The sequence below is a fragment of the Podarcis cretensis genome (assembly GCF_951804945.1).
Source record: "Podarcis cretensis genome assembly, chromosome: 15".
NCBI lineage: Eukaryota > Metazoa > Chordata > Lepidosauria > Squamata > Lacertidae > Podarcis > Podarcis cretensis.
In genome coordinates, this window is record NC_137185.1 from 13,376,992 (window position 1) to 13,394,739 (window position 17,748).

Below are 17,748 nucleotides of genomic sequence, written 5' to 3' on the forward strand. Positions count from 1 at the left end.
TGTTGCATCCGTGTCTGGAGATTATATATTTTGAAGCATTTCTAAAGCACTCAACAGTTTCAAAATCTCCAAGTGTTGCGCACTATATGTACAATATGAAAAGGAGTTGCTGAACTGCATCAAGACATGTGCAAAGCTCTGAATAAAATCGACACTGACTGAATATTTGCCATTTCAATGCTGTGCAAGTCTGGGTGCTCTTGAAAAGTGGGTGGGTGCCTGTTCCTCCCCTGCCCAAAAAAACACCCCACATGCCACTTCATCGCTTCTCATTCCTCTTTCCCCCATTGAACACTTCCCCCAGTTCCCCCAAAGATAATCCTCCCCCTCCCCAATGTTTTCCAGAGGGAGCCTCACGGGGTGGCCTGTTTCCACAGCAACCACCGTCGTGACTCCCGCTAATGCATTTCGCAGTGCTATATGGTGCTTCAGAACATTCAAAGCACCTCACACACATTCTCTCTCGCCACAACCACTTTGTAAGGTAGGACCATAAGAATGTAAGAAGAGCCTGCAGGATCAGGCCCAGGGCCCATCCTGTTCTCACAGTAGCCAGCCAGATGCCTGCAGGGAACCCGAAAGCAGGACCTGAGAACAAGAGCAACTCTCCACTCTTGTGTTCATCACTGCTTCTGTCTCCTTAATAGTCATCCAAGATGCTGACCATCGCTGCCTCCTGAGGGAGTTCCATAGTCCAATTATGCACTGCATGAATGACTTTCTTAGACCCTCCATGTGCCCCTGTTTTCCAGGGACGGTCCCGGATTTACAGAAGCCATCCTGGTTTCCGATTTGATCCCAGAATGTCCTGCTTTCCCTTAGGATGTCCATATTTTTATCAGAGAAATGTTGGAGGGTATGGAGTTATGTAACTCCCGAGGTAAGAAGACTGGTAACTATACAACCCTTAGAAGACATGTGAAGGCAGCCCTGCATAGGGGAGGTTTTTTTAATGTTTAATTGTGTTTTTATATATGTTGGAAGCCACCCAGAGCAGCTGCGGCAACCCGGTCAGATGGGCAGGGTATAACAATAACAACAACAGCAGCAGCAGCAACAACAACAACAACACAAGCCAACAAAAACAACAAAAACAGCACACCCCTATTTTCATCAGTGAAATGTTGGAGGGTATGCTTTCTTTTAGGGACGCAGGTGGCGCTGTGGGTTAAAGCCTCAGCGCCTAGGGCTTGCCGATCGAAAGGTCGGCGGTTCGAATCCCTGCGGCGGGGTGCGCTCCCGCTGCTCGGTCCCAGCGCCTGCCAACCTAGCAGTTCGAAAGCACCTCCGGGTGCAAGTAGATAAATAGGGACCGCTTACCAGCGGGAAGGTAAACGGCGTTTCCGTGTGCGGCTCTGGCTTGCCAGAGCAGCGATGTCACGCTGGCCACGTGACCCGGAAGTGTCTCCGGACAGCGCTGGCCCCTGGCCTCTTGAGTGAGATGGGCGCACAACCCCAGAGTCTGTCAAGACTGGCCCGTACGGGCAGGGGTACCTTTACCTTTACCTTTATGCTTTCTTTTATCTGTCCTGAATCTTCCACCATTCAATTTCATTGGATGTCCACAAGCCCTAGTGTTATGAGAGGAAGAAAACCCTTTTTTCTAAACTAAAAAGTCCCAAAAGGGGCAACCTTTTTGCACTGGAGAATTTTTCCACCCACTTGATAGTTTTTAGTTGCCATTTTCTGAACCTTTTCCCGAGTTTATAATATCATTTTTGAGGGGAGGTGACCAGAACTGCACACTGTTCCGTACCCTGGAACTTGGTATTTGCACATTCCATCTTGCCAACAAAGGTCCGTATAGTTAAAGCTATGGTTTTCCCAGTAGTGATGTATGGAAGTGAAAGCTGGACCATAAAGAAGGCTGATTGCCAAAGAATTGATGCTTTTGAATTATGGTGCTGGAGGAGACTCTTGAGAGTCCCATGGACTGCAAGAAGATCAAACCCATCCATTCTTAAGGAAATCAGCCCTGAGTGCTCACTGGAAGGACAGATCCTGACGCTGAGATGCCAATACTTTGGCCACCTCATGAGAAGAGAAGACTCCCTGGAAAAGACCCTGATGTTGGGAAAGATGGAGGGCACAAGGAGAAGGGGACGACAGAGGATGAGATGGTTGGACAGTGTTCTCGAAGCTACCAGCATGAGTTTGGTCAAACTGTGGGAGGCAGTGGAAGACAGGAGGGCCTGGCGTGCTCTGGTCCATGGGGTCACGAAGGGTCGGACACGACTAAACAACAACAACAACAACAACATGCAACAAGGTTGGCTAATCTGTGGTCTCCAGATGCCGCTGGATTACAACTCCCAACATCCCTGAAGACTGGTCAAGGTAGCTGGGGCTGATGGGAGCTGGATTCTCATGACGCCTTCAGGGCCCCTGATTAGCCACACCTCTCAAAATGAACGTTCAGTGTGGAATTTTTGGCTATTCGCTTGATTCAGAGCTTCTCCAAATGGCGCATCACAGTCCTTGGTAGCTTAAATGACTCAAAAGCATGCATTTTGATACGATAGCCAAATATCTAAAGGGCTTTCAGATGGAAGATGGAGCAAGCTTATTTTCTCCTGCTCCGGAGGGTAGGACTCGAATTGTTAGAGGGTTGGACTAGATGACGCTCAGGGTCCCTTCCAACAATTCTATGATTCAGCAAGAAAATGCACATTTGTATCAATATCTGTCCACACACACACACACACAGAGTATCTCAGACTGATGCAGTAACAAAGCAGCATGAAATTATAGGTTAAAAATTTGCCAAAATGAGTTGGAGTAGAAATGAACAAATGCGCCTGTCCCTGCCCATCCTCTTCAAACTATGCAGCAAATTTTTAATGCAAACAGCTGAATCATATTGGGGGAGGGGAGCCAATTCCTGGCATCCACCAAGCTGCTCATTTTTTACTCATTTTTTACATGATTAGCATTCAGTGAATGAGTTCACAATTCATAGCAGGCTCCCGAATGACTCACTGCTGCAGACAACACCGAACCTCTTTCTGAAAAGAGGAAAGCCTGCGGAAGAGAGAGCGAGAGTGTCATCAGAGACAATTTGCAATTTCACTTTCGGTGGAAGAACGGAGCAACAATGAGCAAGACAAGCCACACAGAAGACATTCACGGTGCCAGCGGAGGCAAATATTTGCTGTCTCCAAGCAAAGGCTGGCTCTCTAATTACAGTGGATGCTAACCCCTGGGCCAGATGTGGCCCACATATTTCTCCCTAAACAAAATGTACTTGCTCTCCGGTTTTGGCAACGACAAAAAGAAATGGAGGTAGGCACAATGTTGGGGTGGCTTGGGAAAAACACAAGAATGTCATTTTGGATCACAGGTCATTTCTGTGTCCAGGGCAGCTGTCTACCAGCTCCATCTGGTACGCAGGCTGAGACCCTACCTGTCCACAGACTGTTTCACCAGAGTGGTGCATGCTCTGGTCATCTCCCGCTTGGACTACTGCAATGCGCTCTACGTGGGGCTACCTTTGAAGGAGACCCGGAAACCACAACTAATCCCAAATGCAGCAGCTAGACTGGTGACTGGGAGTGGCCGCTGAGACCATTTAGCACTGGTCCTGAAAGACCTGTGTTGGCTCCCAGTACATTACCGAGCACAATTCAAAGTGTTGGTGCTGCCCTTTAAAGCTGTAAATGGGCTCAGCCCAGTGTACCTGAAGGAGCGTCTCCACCCTCATCATTCTGCCCGGACACTGAGGTCCAGCTCCGAGGGCCTTCTGCTGCTTTCCTCATTAGAAGTGAGGTTACAGGGAACCAGCAGAGGGCCTTCTCAGTGGTGGTGCCCACCCTGTGGAATGCCCTCCCATCAGATGTCAAGGAAATAAACAATTATCTGACTTTTAGAAGACATCTGAAGGCAGCCCTGTTTAGGGAAGTTTTTAATGTTTGATCGTGTTTTTAATATTCTGCTGGGAGCTGCCCAGAGTGGCTGGGGAAAGCCAGCCAGATGGATGGGGTATAAATAAATTATTATTATTATTATTATTATTATTATTATTATTATTATTATTATTTACAAAAAGACTGCTGGATCAGGCCAATTGTAGAGTTAGAAGGAACCCTGAGGGTCAACTAGTTGAACCCCCTGCAACAGAGGAATCATTTAGCCCAGGCATCCCCAACCTTCGGCCCTCCAGATATTTTGGGCTACAGCTCCCATGATCCCTAGCTAACAGGACCAGTGGTCAGGGATGATGGGAATTGTAGTCCAAAACATCTGGAGGGCCGAAGGTTGGGGATGCCTGATTTAGCCCAACGTGGGGCTCAAACCCAAACTGTGTATTTGAAATTAAGGGTCTCATGCTCTACCAGCTGCCAATGGGCTATCTTGTTCTCCACAGCGGCCAGCCAGATGCCTGTGGGAAACCCGGAAGCAGGATTTGAACACAAGAGCCCTCTCTCCCGCTGCAGTTCCAGCACCTGGAATTCAGAAGCAGTGCTGCCTCTGACCGCGGAGGCAAAGCATTTTCATTTGTAGCAACAGACCTGCATGACCCCCCTTGCTGCAAAACGTTTGCATATTGACGAATTGAAATATCTGCTAACACGATTGAAATCAGAGACATACCGTATTTTTTGCTCTATAAGACTCACTTTTTCCCTCCTAAAAAGTAAGGGGAAATGTGTGTGCGTCTTATGGAGCAAATGCAGGCTGCGCAGCTATCCCAGAAGCCAGAACAGCAAGAGGGATTGCTGCTTTCACTGCGCAGCGATCCCTCTTGCTGTTCTGGCTTCTGAGATTCAGAATATTTTTTTTCTCGTTTTCCTCCTCCAAAAACTAAGTGTGTCTTGTGGTCTGGTGCGTCTTATAGAGCGAAAAATACGGTAATTTTTCCCCCTGATGGCTGGAAATGTTTCAGATCGAGAAGAGGTAGCAACCATTTGTCCAATCAATACACGACCACCGACACACGGGTCCTTTGTTACACTAAAAATGTTACAGTAATAATTCTTTTCTAAATACAAATATTTCGCCTTCCTCAATGTTGTTTGGGAAAGGCTACTTTAACACGGAAGGAACGTGGGGGAAATCGGCTGCAGGCACACACAGGTTAAGTTTCTCTAAGATTAATTGGGTCTGGGAGTCACTTAGGCAACTGGAACTCCAACTGCAGCTGGTGTTTGACTAGCGCTGACATTTCAGCCTCCGCCAAGTCAAACAAACGTCCTTTTGCAGTGGGAAGACCTCATCCCGGCATCCCTCACAAGCAAATGTGTGACAGGCAGGTGATGGAGAGGATAAACATGGGCAGGGATATTTGCATTTCGTACCTGCAAAGATAGCCTGCCCAATTGCCCCGGTGCAACCTGCCTAAATCAGACCGGATATATACGTTTGCATCTTGCAGGAGTGCTTCTGCTCCTGTTAGCCATAAGGAGGGGGAAAACATAAAGGCAAAACACCTTGGACACAGGAAATTTTCCTGAACCTTTCTTTCCCCCACCCACTACTGGTCTGTGGTGCAGATTTCTCCTGGCCAATCTTTGCAGTCATAGGGATTAGAAGCTTGAGGCTTGTTAAGTTCTTTCTTTAATGAAAGAAATAAACAAATCGTGGCATGGTCAATACGGGCCTAGCGACCATCTCTGATGCAAAGCGGTGCATGGGGGTGAGCTGTAGATAAGGAGTGCTTCATTGCACTTCCTTCAAAGGAAGACGAACAAGTTAACACCCATTGCCGTATGCTTTGTATCAGCAGGTTTTTGCTGCTTTTGGTGAACTAATCGACTTTCTGCCGATTCTGATGGAGGCCGACGTGTCTCCTCACCTCAAAAACTAATGTGCTTGGCCTTCACATTTTGCACTTCTCCAAATGTTGCAAAGGAAAAAGTACCATACAGTGGTACCTCGGGTTACAAATGCTTCAGGTTACATACGCTTCAGGTTACAGACTCCGCTAACCCAGAAATATTACCTCGGGTTAAGAACTTTGCTTCAGGATGAGAACAGAAATCGCGTGGTGGTGGTGCGGCAGCAGCAGGAGGCCCCTTTAGCTAAAGTGGTGCTTCAGGTTAAGAACAATTTCAGGTTAAGAATGGACCTCCGGAACGAATTAAGTACTTAACCTGAGGTACCACTGTAATGCATTTGAATGCTTCTTTTAAGGTAAAAAATTCAGCAAGGCATACACTAAAATAAAATATGATACTAAAATGCAAATTTCAATGCAGAATTTATTACTAGAAATGGCATTCTTAAGGCAAAAATTGATCAGACTTAAGAAACTGACACAGAGCAGAAATATGCATAGATATGGGGTATCAGGAAAGCTGTTTCAGCCCAAGGGTGTTTTTCCTTCTAGACAACATTCAGGGAGCCACATACATTGGTGGGAGGCGCCAGAGGCAAAAGTAGGAGGGGCTAGGAAAGCAACTTTTGCTTTTGCGCAGTAGGCGCATACTCACTCAGACACATTTATTTATTGCACATCTACCCAAGGAGCCCAAGGTGGCATACATAGTTCTCCTCCTCACAACAACCCTGTGAGGTAGGTTTGGCTGAGAGTGAGTGACTGGCCCAAGATCATCTAGTGAGCTTCATGGCTGAACGGGGATTCGAACCCTGGTCCACCGAATCAGAGTCCAACGCTCTAACCACTACACCACCACCACTGGCTCTTTTTCTTCTTCCAGGCAAGCAAGAGACAAGCCGACTGCCTCCTCCAGCCCATTCAGGGATCTCTCCCTACACGCCGCAAATCAAATCGTAGCAGGGATAAATTGTCAAGGACAAGGAAGAGAAAATAACAACAGCAGCCCTTTGCAAGCGACACCATTTTGGGGAGGCCCCTGGCTGAGTGAAAAATGAATTGTTCTTTTCACCAGCTAAACCCCAGCCCAAACATATTACAGTGGTGCCTCGCAAGACGAAAAGATTCCGTTCCGCGATTCTCTTCGTCTAGCGGTTTTTTCGTCTTGCGAAGCAAGCACATTGACGGCTTAGCGGATTAGCGTTTTTAGCGGCTTATCAGCTTAGCGGATAAGCAGATAAGCAGCTTAGCAGCTTAGAAAAAGGGGGGGAGGGAAAAAAGTCGGAAAAACCCGCAAGACATTTTGTCTTGCGAAGCAAGCCCATAGGGAAATTCGTTTTGCGAAGCGCCTCCAAAACGGAAAACCCTTTCGTCTAGCGGGTTTTTCGTCTTGCGAGGCGTTCGTCTTGCGGGGCACCACTGTAATGGGAGAGAAACCACGTCACAAAAGGAGACTGCCGTGTGTCAACCGCAACTGACAGCTTAACACAACATGTCAGCCTGACGACTTCTCCCTCAGTTCTCAGCTCCCCGTTCCCTTTGAGGGAATTTATGGATTAAAAGTGTTAATGGCAACAATACACAGGCTGTTTTAATGTATATTTTTGCAGGAATGCAAGCCGTCCAGGTTTCGGGCTTCATCAACATCTTGTGGAAGAGGGAGGAGCGATTTCCTATGAAGAACGGTTGCAGCATTTGGGACTTTCCGGTTTAGAGAAAAGGCGAATAAAGAAGTGACATGACAGAAGGTTCTAGAACTACACAGGGCATGGAGAAAGTGGGCAGAGGAAAGGTTTTCTCCTTTTCTCGCAGTACTAGAAATTGTGGACATCCAATGAAGCTAAATGTTGGAGGGATAAAAGAAAGGGTCGAATTCATTGGGATGGCCCCAATTTATTGGATTATGACAAAGGCAGAGAAACTGCTTCCCACTCACCCTGACGACAAGAAGATCCTCCCCAATTAGGCTTACCTGGCATCTACATTAAGATCCATTTGGCATCAAATGAAAACCTGTCTGTTCTCCCCATGCCTTCTCAAACTACATTTTTATGTATTTTTTTGTACTTGGAGCAGATTTGTTTCTGCAGGGCTTTGAATGCTCCCGTCGCTGTTTGTTTTTATGGCAGGAAAGTCAACTTTTTTAAAGGTTTAATCAATCTTTTTATTGTGGATTAAAACAAACTTTTCCATGAATGTTTTCATTGTGCATTGTTTGAGCCTCACAAAAGGACACTGTTGATTTGGGTGGCCCTCCAATGTTCCAAAGCAGGGATTGGTCACCTTTGGAGCTCTGGATGTTGTAGCTGGCGCTCCTTGGAACTGGTAGGGCAGAAGGCAGGGAAGTTAACAGTAGGTGGCGCCAGAGGCAATGACAGGCAGAGCCAGCTCACTCCAGCTTTGTCCCCATCTGTAAGGAGGTAAAGGGACCCCTGGCCATTAGGTCCAGTCGTGGCCAACTCTGGGTTGCGGCGCTCATCTCGCTTTATTGGCCGAGGGAGCCGGCATACAGCTTCCGCGTGATGTGGCCAGCATGACTAAGCCGCTTCTGGTGAACCAGAGCAGCGCATGGAAACGCCGTTTACCTTCCTGCCGGAGCGGTACCTATTTATCTACTTGCACTTTGACGTGCTTCCGAACTGCTAGGTTGGCAGGAGCAGGGACCGAGCAACGAGAGCTCACCCACGTCACGGGGATTCGAACCGCCGACCTTCTGATTGGCAAGCCCTAGGCTCTGTGGTTTAGACCACAGCACCACCCGCGTCCCTTTTCTGTAAGGAGGAGCCTGCAGTAAATCACACCATGCAAGTTGTAGTTAACTCTTTGTTGGCAAAAACATGATCTGCACAGAATTACCATGCCTAATTAGTACATCAACTAATCTCTGTTCTGCTCTTTTCATTTATTTGCACGTTCTCAGAGACTGGGGGAGTGGGGAGGGGGAGGAGCTGGTCTCAGCAGAAGGGGGAGACTCCCTGGCCTCCTCAGCCACCTTCTGACCCCCTTCCTCTCCAGCCTCTGCTTCAGCCTCAGAGTCTGAACTGCACTCTGCCACAGATGCTTCCTGCTCACTAAACCTTGTTGTTCCTCCAGCCTCTGACTCCTCTTCCCCTCCATCTTACCCCAGTGTGGTGTAGTGGTTAAGAGTGGTAGACACGTAATCTGGGGAACCGGGTTCGCATCTCCGCTCCTCCACATGCAGCTGCTGGGTGACCTTGGGCCAGTCACACTTCTCTGAAGTCTCTCAGCCCCACTCACCTCACAGAGTGTTTGTTGTGGGGGAGGAAGGGAAAGGAGAATGTTAGCCGCTTTGAGACTCCTTAAAGGGAGTGAAAGGCGGGATATCAAATCCAAACTCTTCTTCTTCTTCTTCCTCTCACCAGTCTGACCCAACACCTGCTATCTGGCTTTTTTTGTAAAAAATGCTGGTGATTAAAATTTTCTACAAAAATATGGGCACTCTACAGCTGAGATATGATGGACCCTTCACATAATCTCACCTTAGGGTTGAGGACTTGCTATTAGGTACAGCAGCAGCACATCTTTTCTCTTTTCCCCTCCTAAGGTTTGAATACCTCTCCTAATATACATATTTCCCTAAGGATGTCGTCTCCCAACAGGTGGCGACATGAACTGCAACACGATGGCAAACCTGGCTTTCGGAGCTGCTGAGTCTTTGCAACAGTGTTGGGGGGGGAGAGAGGGGACCAGGGGGGGAGGTGGGCAGTTGAGGATGTTGGGCGATCAGCCAGGTCCAGGCTGGCAGGTGGCCCAGGGCAGCCAGCGGAGATTTGGAAAGGTCTGTGTGGAGAGGGAAGGGGTGGCACTTGTGAGAGAAGTGGTCAGGGGTTCAGCCCCCTAGTATAACGCAGGCATCTCCCCACTTATGCCCAGATGCCGAAAAATAATTAAATAAACCGATTTAAATGGCGAAAAGGCACGAAAAGGGCAAAAGCAGCCCAAAAAGAGCGGGGAAACAGATAGTGATCCCTGAAGCCTTTGCAACTTCAATCCCAGGAGCCTTTGCGGCCTGTGGAGAGTTGGGAGTTTAGAGAAAGAATGGTTTATACAGGTTTTTCAGATGGTGTTCCCCACTGTATCCAATTTCACCCAGGAACGTAACCCCACGTAAGCTGGGAGATGCCCGTATTTGCTGCAACAAAGCAATTGGGTTGGCAGCCTGGTCGGCGCTTGCACAGCCTCCCACAATGCCCCAGGGCAGGGCTAGCGGCTTTCCAGGGCATTGTGGGGGGTGCGGGGACGACGACTGCCACAAGAACAAAAAGGATGTGAGAATATCTGAAGGAAATTCAGCAAAGGCATCTGTTTTGGAGGGTAGGCGGGGGGAAAAAATAAAAACGCGGCAGCCGAGAAAAAAGCTGATGGATTAGATGGGCCTTTGGCCTTTCATAGAATGTGAAGAAGCTCAAAGACTTCTAAACCACCAGCTCCTGACGTGCTACAGCATTCAGGAAATCCTGGACCTTATTTGCCAGCTCACACCCAGCTGCACAGTGTTTACTTTTTTTTTGCTTAACCGCCCTCCTCTTTTTCTGTTGCATTTGCAATTTTGCAGGCTCCACCCATGAACAAGAGACAACAGCTAGCCCTGTGTGAACTCTCTGCTTCCTAGCCGAATATACGGTACGCCTAAACAAGGCTGGGATATCCCTTTCTGCCACAAATCCAGGGAACCCCTTTTGCAGCCGGGCTGGCCCAATCAGGTTCCAAGAGGGAAAGCAAAGCAAAATACCATTTCCCCTCAGCCCATGTCACAACAGACAAAAAGGCCAAAACCAGCCCAGGAGATTTCTGCCGCTACCGGTGCTAAAAACGGCAGCCAGCTTCAGGTCTCTTTCTATTTTCCCCCCTTTTCCGCAAAGGCAGGATTCAAACAGAACAAACGAGGAGCTGTCTGCCCCCCCCCAAGTTTCAAACGCACCTCGCTCTCATCACACTTGCGAGAGGTCCCCAAAGGTGCAAATTAGAAGGTCGTATTCTGACCCCCTGTGACAGATTCACGGAGAAGTCTAAAACGGAGGTGGTTTTGTCCAACGGTTGCCAAAGCAAAACAGAACAGAGTGAGTTTCCAGAGAAATCCCCAAGGTGCTTTAAAAAGAAAAGGGGGGGGGACGTACAGTGGTGCCCCGCAAGACGAACGCCTCACAAGACGGAAAACCCGCTAGACGAAAGGGTTTTCCGTTTTGGAGGCGCTTTGCAAAACGAATTTCCCTATGGGCTTGCTTCGCAAGACGAAAATGTCTTGCGAGTTCCTGCGGGGTTTTTTCCCTTCCCCCCCTTTTCCTAAGCCGCTAAGCCGCTTATCAGCTGATCTGCTGATAAGCCGCTTAACAGCTGATCGCTAAAAGCCGCTAAACCGCTAATAGCGCTAATCCGCTAAGCTGTCAATGGGCTTGCTTCGCAAGACGAAAAAACCGCTATACGAAGAGCCTCACGGAACGGATTAATTTCGTCTTGCGAGGCACCACTGTATTTGAATTTTGAAAGAGACCCAACGGTTTTGGGGGCAAACAAAGGAAGCCAACCCAATGTAATACAGTGGTACCTCTGGTTACATACGCTTCAGGTTACAGACTCCGCTAACCCAGAAATAGTGCTTCAGGTTAAGAACTTTGCTTCAGGATGAGAACAGAAATCGTGCTCCGGCAGCATGGCAGCAGCAGGAGGCCCCATTAGCTAAAGTGGTGCTTCAGGTTAAGAACAGTTTCAGGTTAAGTTCGGACCTCCGGAACGAATTAAGTACTTAACCCGAGGAACCACTGTAAATTCAAGCAGGAGCTGAGTGCTTTTTGCTTATTTTCTCAGTACAGCACACTTCCTGTGTGGCTCTATTTATGTTCTTATTTATTCTGCATCCCCTCTTTTGTTTTTGCCACTAAACTGGTGGGAGCTCGGGAGCAGGGGCCAAAAAGGGGACACATTATCTGTCGCCCCTGCTTTGCAGGCTCAGGGGTGCTAGCTAAAAGGACCCAGAAGGCAGGCTAACAAATGTTGCGACGTTAAGCCAGCAGCAAAATCTTACGGTTGGGGAAACTGCAGCCAACCCTCCCAAAAGTTACTCACAGGAAACCACACAGCATTTCCCGCGATATCAGGCCTGGCGCTTTTCAAACAGAGGTTTCCCTTAAGAGGTATTTTCCACCTCCGCCCTCCACAACACACACACACACACACACACACACACACACACACACAGAGAGAGACAATAAGTCCACACACAAACTGGACTTTTGTTTAAAGCCTGGCAAGGAAAAGTAAAACAAGGGTTGTCCCGGGAAGGTTTCCGCCGAAGCTGATAAAGTTATGACTTGCTTCTACCTCCCTGCCCCCTTGCCCCCACCTGCGCTGATCGTGATAAGATCTCTCTTAAGACTCCATTCTCAAGCAGCTTGTTTTTTGCAAAGGGATGCCAAGAAAACTAAAACCCCTGAGCTCCTTAGTGGAGTGCGTCTGAGCTCTGGGATAGCTATGAAGTTTCCAGTAAGGGAAATAAGTGTAAAAAGATTTGAGACACACACACACACACACACACACACACACACAATTGCATGCAAGTCACCAGTTTACAAGCAAGATCGGCTTAGTCCAGGAATGGGCAAATCTGTCTTTTTTTATGACCCATGGCATCTTGGCATGTTTCAGCCCATCATTCTCTTCCATTTCTACACTAACCAGTATTTTTTCTTTTAATCCTCTCATAATATGTAATTCCATACATATCTAAATGCAGATATTCTGCCCAAATACTTCCTCATGCAATATTTAAGACAGCTAGTCCAACTCCCACAATTGCAGGAATCACAGCTAAAGAATCCTTGATAGATGACCCACCTAACCTCTTTTTGAACCCCAATGAAGGAGAGTCCACCACTTTGCAAGGTCATACACTCCGCTGTCAAACAGCTCTAACGTAAGGAAGTTCTTCCTAATGCTTAGTCTGAATCCCCATTCTTGCCATTGAATCAATTGATTCGGGAGCTACACTCTGGAGCAGCAGAAAACAAGCTTGCTCCATCTTCCATGTGAAAGCCCTTCAGATACTTGAAGGCAGCTCTCATATCATCTCTCACTCTCCTCTCCTCTAGGGCTGAACATTCTCAGTTCCCTCAGCCGTTCCTCCTAAGGCTTGGTTTCCAGGCCTTTTTTTATCATCTTGGTCCACCCTGTCTTCTCACCTTCCAGCTTGTTAATACCCTTCTTACGTTTTGGACTACAACTCCCATCATCCACAACCAGTATGGGTCAACGCCTGCCCCCACCCCCGGAATGGATTTATGGCCTCCTGCTCCCTTAACTGCTCTATACTATAATTATTTTGGCCCTGGGTTTTAGTGTTGTGTACAAAGGAACTCTGTTATTTTATTGCTTTCTATTTTCATTCTTGTACACTGTGCCCTGGAATCTGCTTGCATGAAGGGCACTTTTGTGTGTGTGCAGAAGACACACACACATAGGGCTGTGCCCACGCTCACTCAGCTCACCAACCCCCTGCCATTTTCCCCAACCCCCTAGAGCAGCGGTTCTCAACCTGTGGGTCCCCAGATGTTGTTGGTACACTGCCCCTGCCCCTGCACAGGGAGGCTTTATCTCAGCCATTAGACCCAAATAGCCTTCCATGAGTTTTCTCTAATCCCAATTACGTGTTGTTGTTGTTTTTCTTTGTTTGTTAATGTCCTATAGAAAATGCAGCAGGACTAAAGAAAACCCACGGCCCCCTTTCACATGTTGCTGGGTTAAAACTCCCATCACCTCTAACCACTAGTCATGCTGGCTGGCTTGGTGGGAGTTGCAAGCTAACAGCATCCAAAATACTTCATGTCCCTCCCCATCCCTCGAAGCACAGCAGGTCTACAGAACTCCTGGTCCGTGCATGCAAGTAAGCCAGGCAGCGGAGACATTTCTAGGTGTTATCAAAATGTGTGTCTTCCTGCAAACACAATTGGGTTGTGGGAGGGGGGGAGGGCACAGAAAAATTGCATCTTTGCACTGTATTCTGGGAACAGGAAGGAGCCTTGCGCTCTGATAAAAACCGCTTACAAATTGACAAGCAAAAGCCGACAGAGAGACTTGTTTCCCACTCTTTTTGTTTTTTGTTTTTTTCCAGCTCCCCGTAATCATTTTCCATTTTGTCACCTCCCAAGGTCAACAGCGGGACTAAAATAAGGAAAATGTGGTGAGCCAGTGGAGAAAGGCGGCGGCAGCTGGGGGGGCGGGGGGGGGGAGAGAAACAGAACAGCCTCGCTTTTGTCGCCTTTCGACAACCTGCAGAGCCCTTGTAAAAGTTGCAAAGTCGGTGTTAAGCGCAGGAGCTGAGGCAGAGCCCAAGAAGCAGCAAGAGCAGCTGTTCCAGGGAGGAGACTGCTGGATGAGGCCAATGGACCACCTAGCTCAGCATCCTGTTCCCACAGTGGCCAACCAGATGCTTGCGGGAAACCAGCAAGCAGGATTCGAACACAAGAGCCATCTCCCCTCCTCTGGCTTCCAGCAACTGGCATTCAAGAAGCATCACTGCAAATGCAGTATATAGCCATCAATGCCAGTACAGTGGTACCTCAGGTTAAGTACTTAATTTGTTCCGGAGGTCCGTTCTTAACCTGAAACTGTTCTTAACCTGAAGCACCACTTTAGCTAATGGGGCCTCCTGTTGCCACCATGCCGCAGCACAATTTCTGTCCTCATCCTGAAGCAAAGTTCTTAACCCGAGATACTATTTCTGGGTTAGCGGAGTCTGTAAACTGAAGCATCTGTAACCTGAAGCGTCTGTAACCCGAAGTACCACTGTAATCACTTATAGCTGCATCCTCCATGAATCTGTCTTGAGGTTGAATCCCGAAAAGACAGAAGGACTGTTTCTGAGGGGACAGGGGGCGGGCAGGTGTGGGGGATTCCCTGGTCCTGAATGGAGCAACTGTGTGCAGTCTGGGAGTCATTTTGGACTCATAGAAGTCCATGGAGGCACAGGTTAATCCTGTGTCCAGGGCAGCTGTCTACCAGCTCCATCTGGTACGCAGGATGAAACCCTCCCTGCCTGCCGACTGTCTCGCCAGAGTGGTACATGTTCTGGTTATCTCCCGCTTGGACTACTGCAATGTGCTCTATGTGGGGCTACCTTTGAAGGTGACTCAGAAACCACAACTAATCCAGAATGCAGCAGCTTGACTGGTGACTGGGAGTGGCTGCCAGGCCATATAACACCGGTCCTGAAAGACCTATATTGGCTCCCGGTATGTTTCCAAACACAATTCAAAGTGTTGGTGCTGCCCTTTAAAGTCCTAAACGCCTTTGGCCCTGTATACCTGAAGGAGCGTCTCCACCCCCATTGTTCTGCCCGGACGCTGAGCTCCGAAGGCCTTCTGGCAGCTCCCTCGCTGCGGGTAGTGAAGTTACAGGGAACCAGGCAGATGGCCTTCTCGGTAGTGGCACCCACCCTGTGGAACGCCCTCCCATCAGATGTCAAGGAAATAAACAACTACCTGAGTTTTAGAAGACATCTGACAGCAGTCCCGTAGAGAGAAACCTTTTGATGTCTCATGTTTCATTATGTTTTTATATATGTTGGAAGCTGCCTAGAGTGGCTGGGGCAACTCAGGCAGATGGATGAGGTACAAATATTATTATTATTATTATTATTATTATTATTATTATTATTGCCATAGGTCTGGAATTTTCCAGACACAGCCCGTATTCAGCCCCATTAAGCAGAGTCTGGGCGGAAATCGCTGAAATGTCCAGGAAAATCCAGACGTACGGCAGCCCATGTCAGTAGTACAGATCTGGGCGATTTTCATGAAAAATAGCTCAAAACCAGCTCAAAAACTCCTGTCATGTCGCTTTCGCCTTGCTTTTCGCTAAGTTAAGGAGTCCCGACTGCTGCAAGCTTTCTTCCTTTTTTATGTGGTTTGCAAAAACGTGGTGGGAAGGTGGGGGGCAGGACCCCTCTGAACAAGGCAGTAAAAAAGCCCCGCCCCCCGCCTTGTTGGTATGCCAACTTCTTCCTGAGAGTGTGGTACCTCAGGAGTACGGTTTTGCATAAAAACGTAACTCTCGCTACCCATGCAAAACCCAATCAGTACAATCAGGCACTTGCTATCTCAGTGGTCTATATTTTCTTTTCCAGGAAGGAAAGAATGGGTGGAGAGGTAAAAAAGAAACGAACAAACCAAAACCTAACCAGACCAAAAGCAGCCTAACGGCTCTTGTGTCATGGATGCTGACAGCAACCTTTCTGACTTTTTTTTTTAAGGCAGGGGAGGGGCATATTATTTATTAATATATCTATATTCCATCTTTCTAGGGATCTGGCTTCTTAGCCCTGTGGCCAAAGAGAGAGGCTTCTGGACACAAAGGTGGCAGTGTTTTTCCTGCTGTTGCCCTGCAGGAAGAGGCATTCGGGAGGTAGACTACTGCTGAACAGGGAAGCTCCATTTGACTGGAAGATGCAATTGTACGGAATCAAATTGTCTGATTTAAATTAACAACAACAACAACAACTTTTTTTATTATGTGTACCCAGTCCATCTGACTGGGTGCCACACCACCAACACACACACTGGAGAAAGAGAGATGCCAAGATCAGCTTTGTTTAGGTTTTTCTTGCCCCGCAGGTGCTAAAAGGCTGTCAAGCCACAAAGGAAGATGCAAGAAGCCTCCAGGGCAGAATGCTTGCAGTGGCAAGAGTCACACCTCATTTCTCTTCAAGAGAGAAGGGGAGGGGTGGAATCCCACCCAGCCACGTCAGGCTTGCAAGCTCTTGAGATAATAGGCAGAACTGTGTTCCCAGGCAAGCTGCTCAGGCAGTGCCACTGAACTGTGTCAATAACAACAACTTAAATCTAATACAAAACATTTAGACGCTAATTTGCAATTTATCTGAGTGTCTAATTTATATTTTTTGTTCCTCCTTTTCATTAAAAACTTTTTAAAATAATACATACTATTTTCTTTCTTTGAATCGTCTACAGATCTAAATGCACAAATAAAAACATTTATGTTAAAGTGTTTTGTTTCCTCTTTCTTTTCCTATTTATTTGTTTCTATAGGTTCCTTTCCTTTTTAAGAGGTTCATAAGATTCTGAACAACGGACTGATGTTTCCCCTTTTAGAAAATTTCCTTTATTCATTATTTATTTCATAAAATGTATACACCGCTCGACCGTAAATCTCAAAGAGGATCATGGGCGTAGTGAGGATTTTTGTTGGTTGGGGCAGCCAAAGTTGTTGAGCAATAAAATAAACAATGAAATCATCAACAGGAAGAATTAACGACGACAATTTCAAAAAGTTGAAACCAGAAATTAAAACAGATTATAACTTGCATCCAAAGTGCAGGTGATGCCACATTAAAAGATTGAGCTCTTCCAAATGTGGAACAGGTATTATTAATATGGCACCTGTAAGAGTGCCAAATCTGCCAATCAAAGCGGTCGAGTGGGTACATCTGGAGTAATGATATGCCTACAGTGGTTTGGAGACCAGAGACAGGTTTAGTCACAAAACATCAGAGAATACAGACTAGGCTATTTAGCCATTGGCTGAGGACTATGCACATGACTGACAACAGATTCCAAGACATTTGCATCCAGCAGCAAAAGAGGGATAGACCTGTATTTTCCCAAGTTTTCACATCTGGAGGAGGTAGTTAACCAATATGGCATTCCTCCGGACCTGTTTCACACATTGTTCCATTGTTCAGGCAAAAATTAGAAATTTAATTTTCGTTGAGCCAGTGATGCTTTCAGTGGATAGTGTCATTAATAGCATTTCATCACTAGATGGCACTGGACTTACTGTATGTGGGTGGAGTCGGGCGTTTGTTGTGTCTGTCCTTGCGGAAGACAGAGACAATAAAGTTCTTGTCTGACTTCCTGACAGCTGTGTTCTCCAAGTATTCCCTGACCTGCCCACTCACAGCACTCCATACAAAACTAAAAAAATGGGTGGCTATGAGTCGTCTT

General features: G+C 47.4%; 1 protein-coding gene across 2 annotated transcripts in view; it reads right to left on the bottom strand.

The window, feature by feature from the left end:
* The window catches only part of ATP2A3 (ATPase sarcoplasmic/endoplasmic reticulum Ca2+ transporting 3), an 88,132-nt gene that overhangs the window by 47,771 nt on the left and 22,613 nt on the right, over positions 1-17,748 (bottom strand). The gene's annotated exons all lie outside the window — the stretch shown is intronic.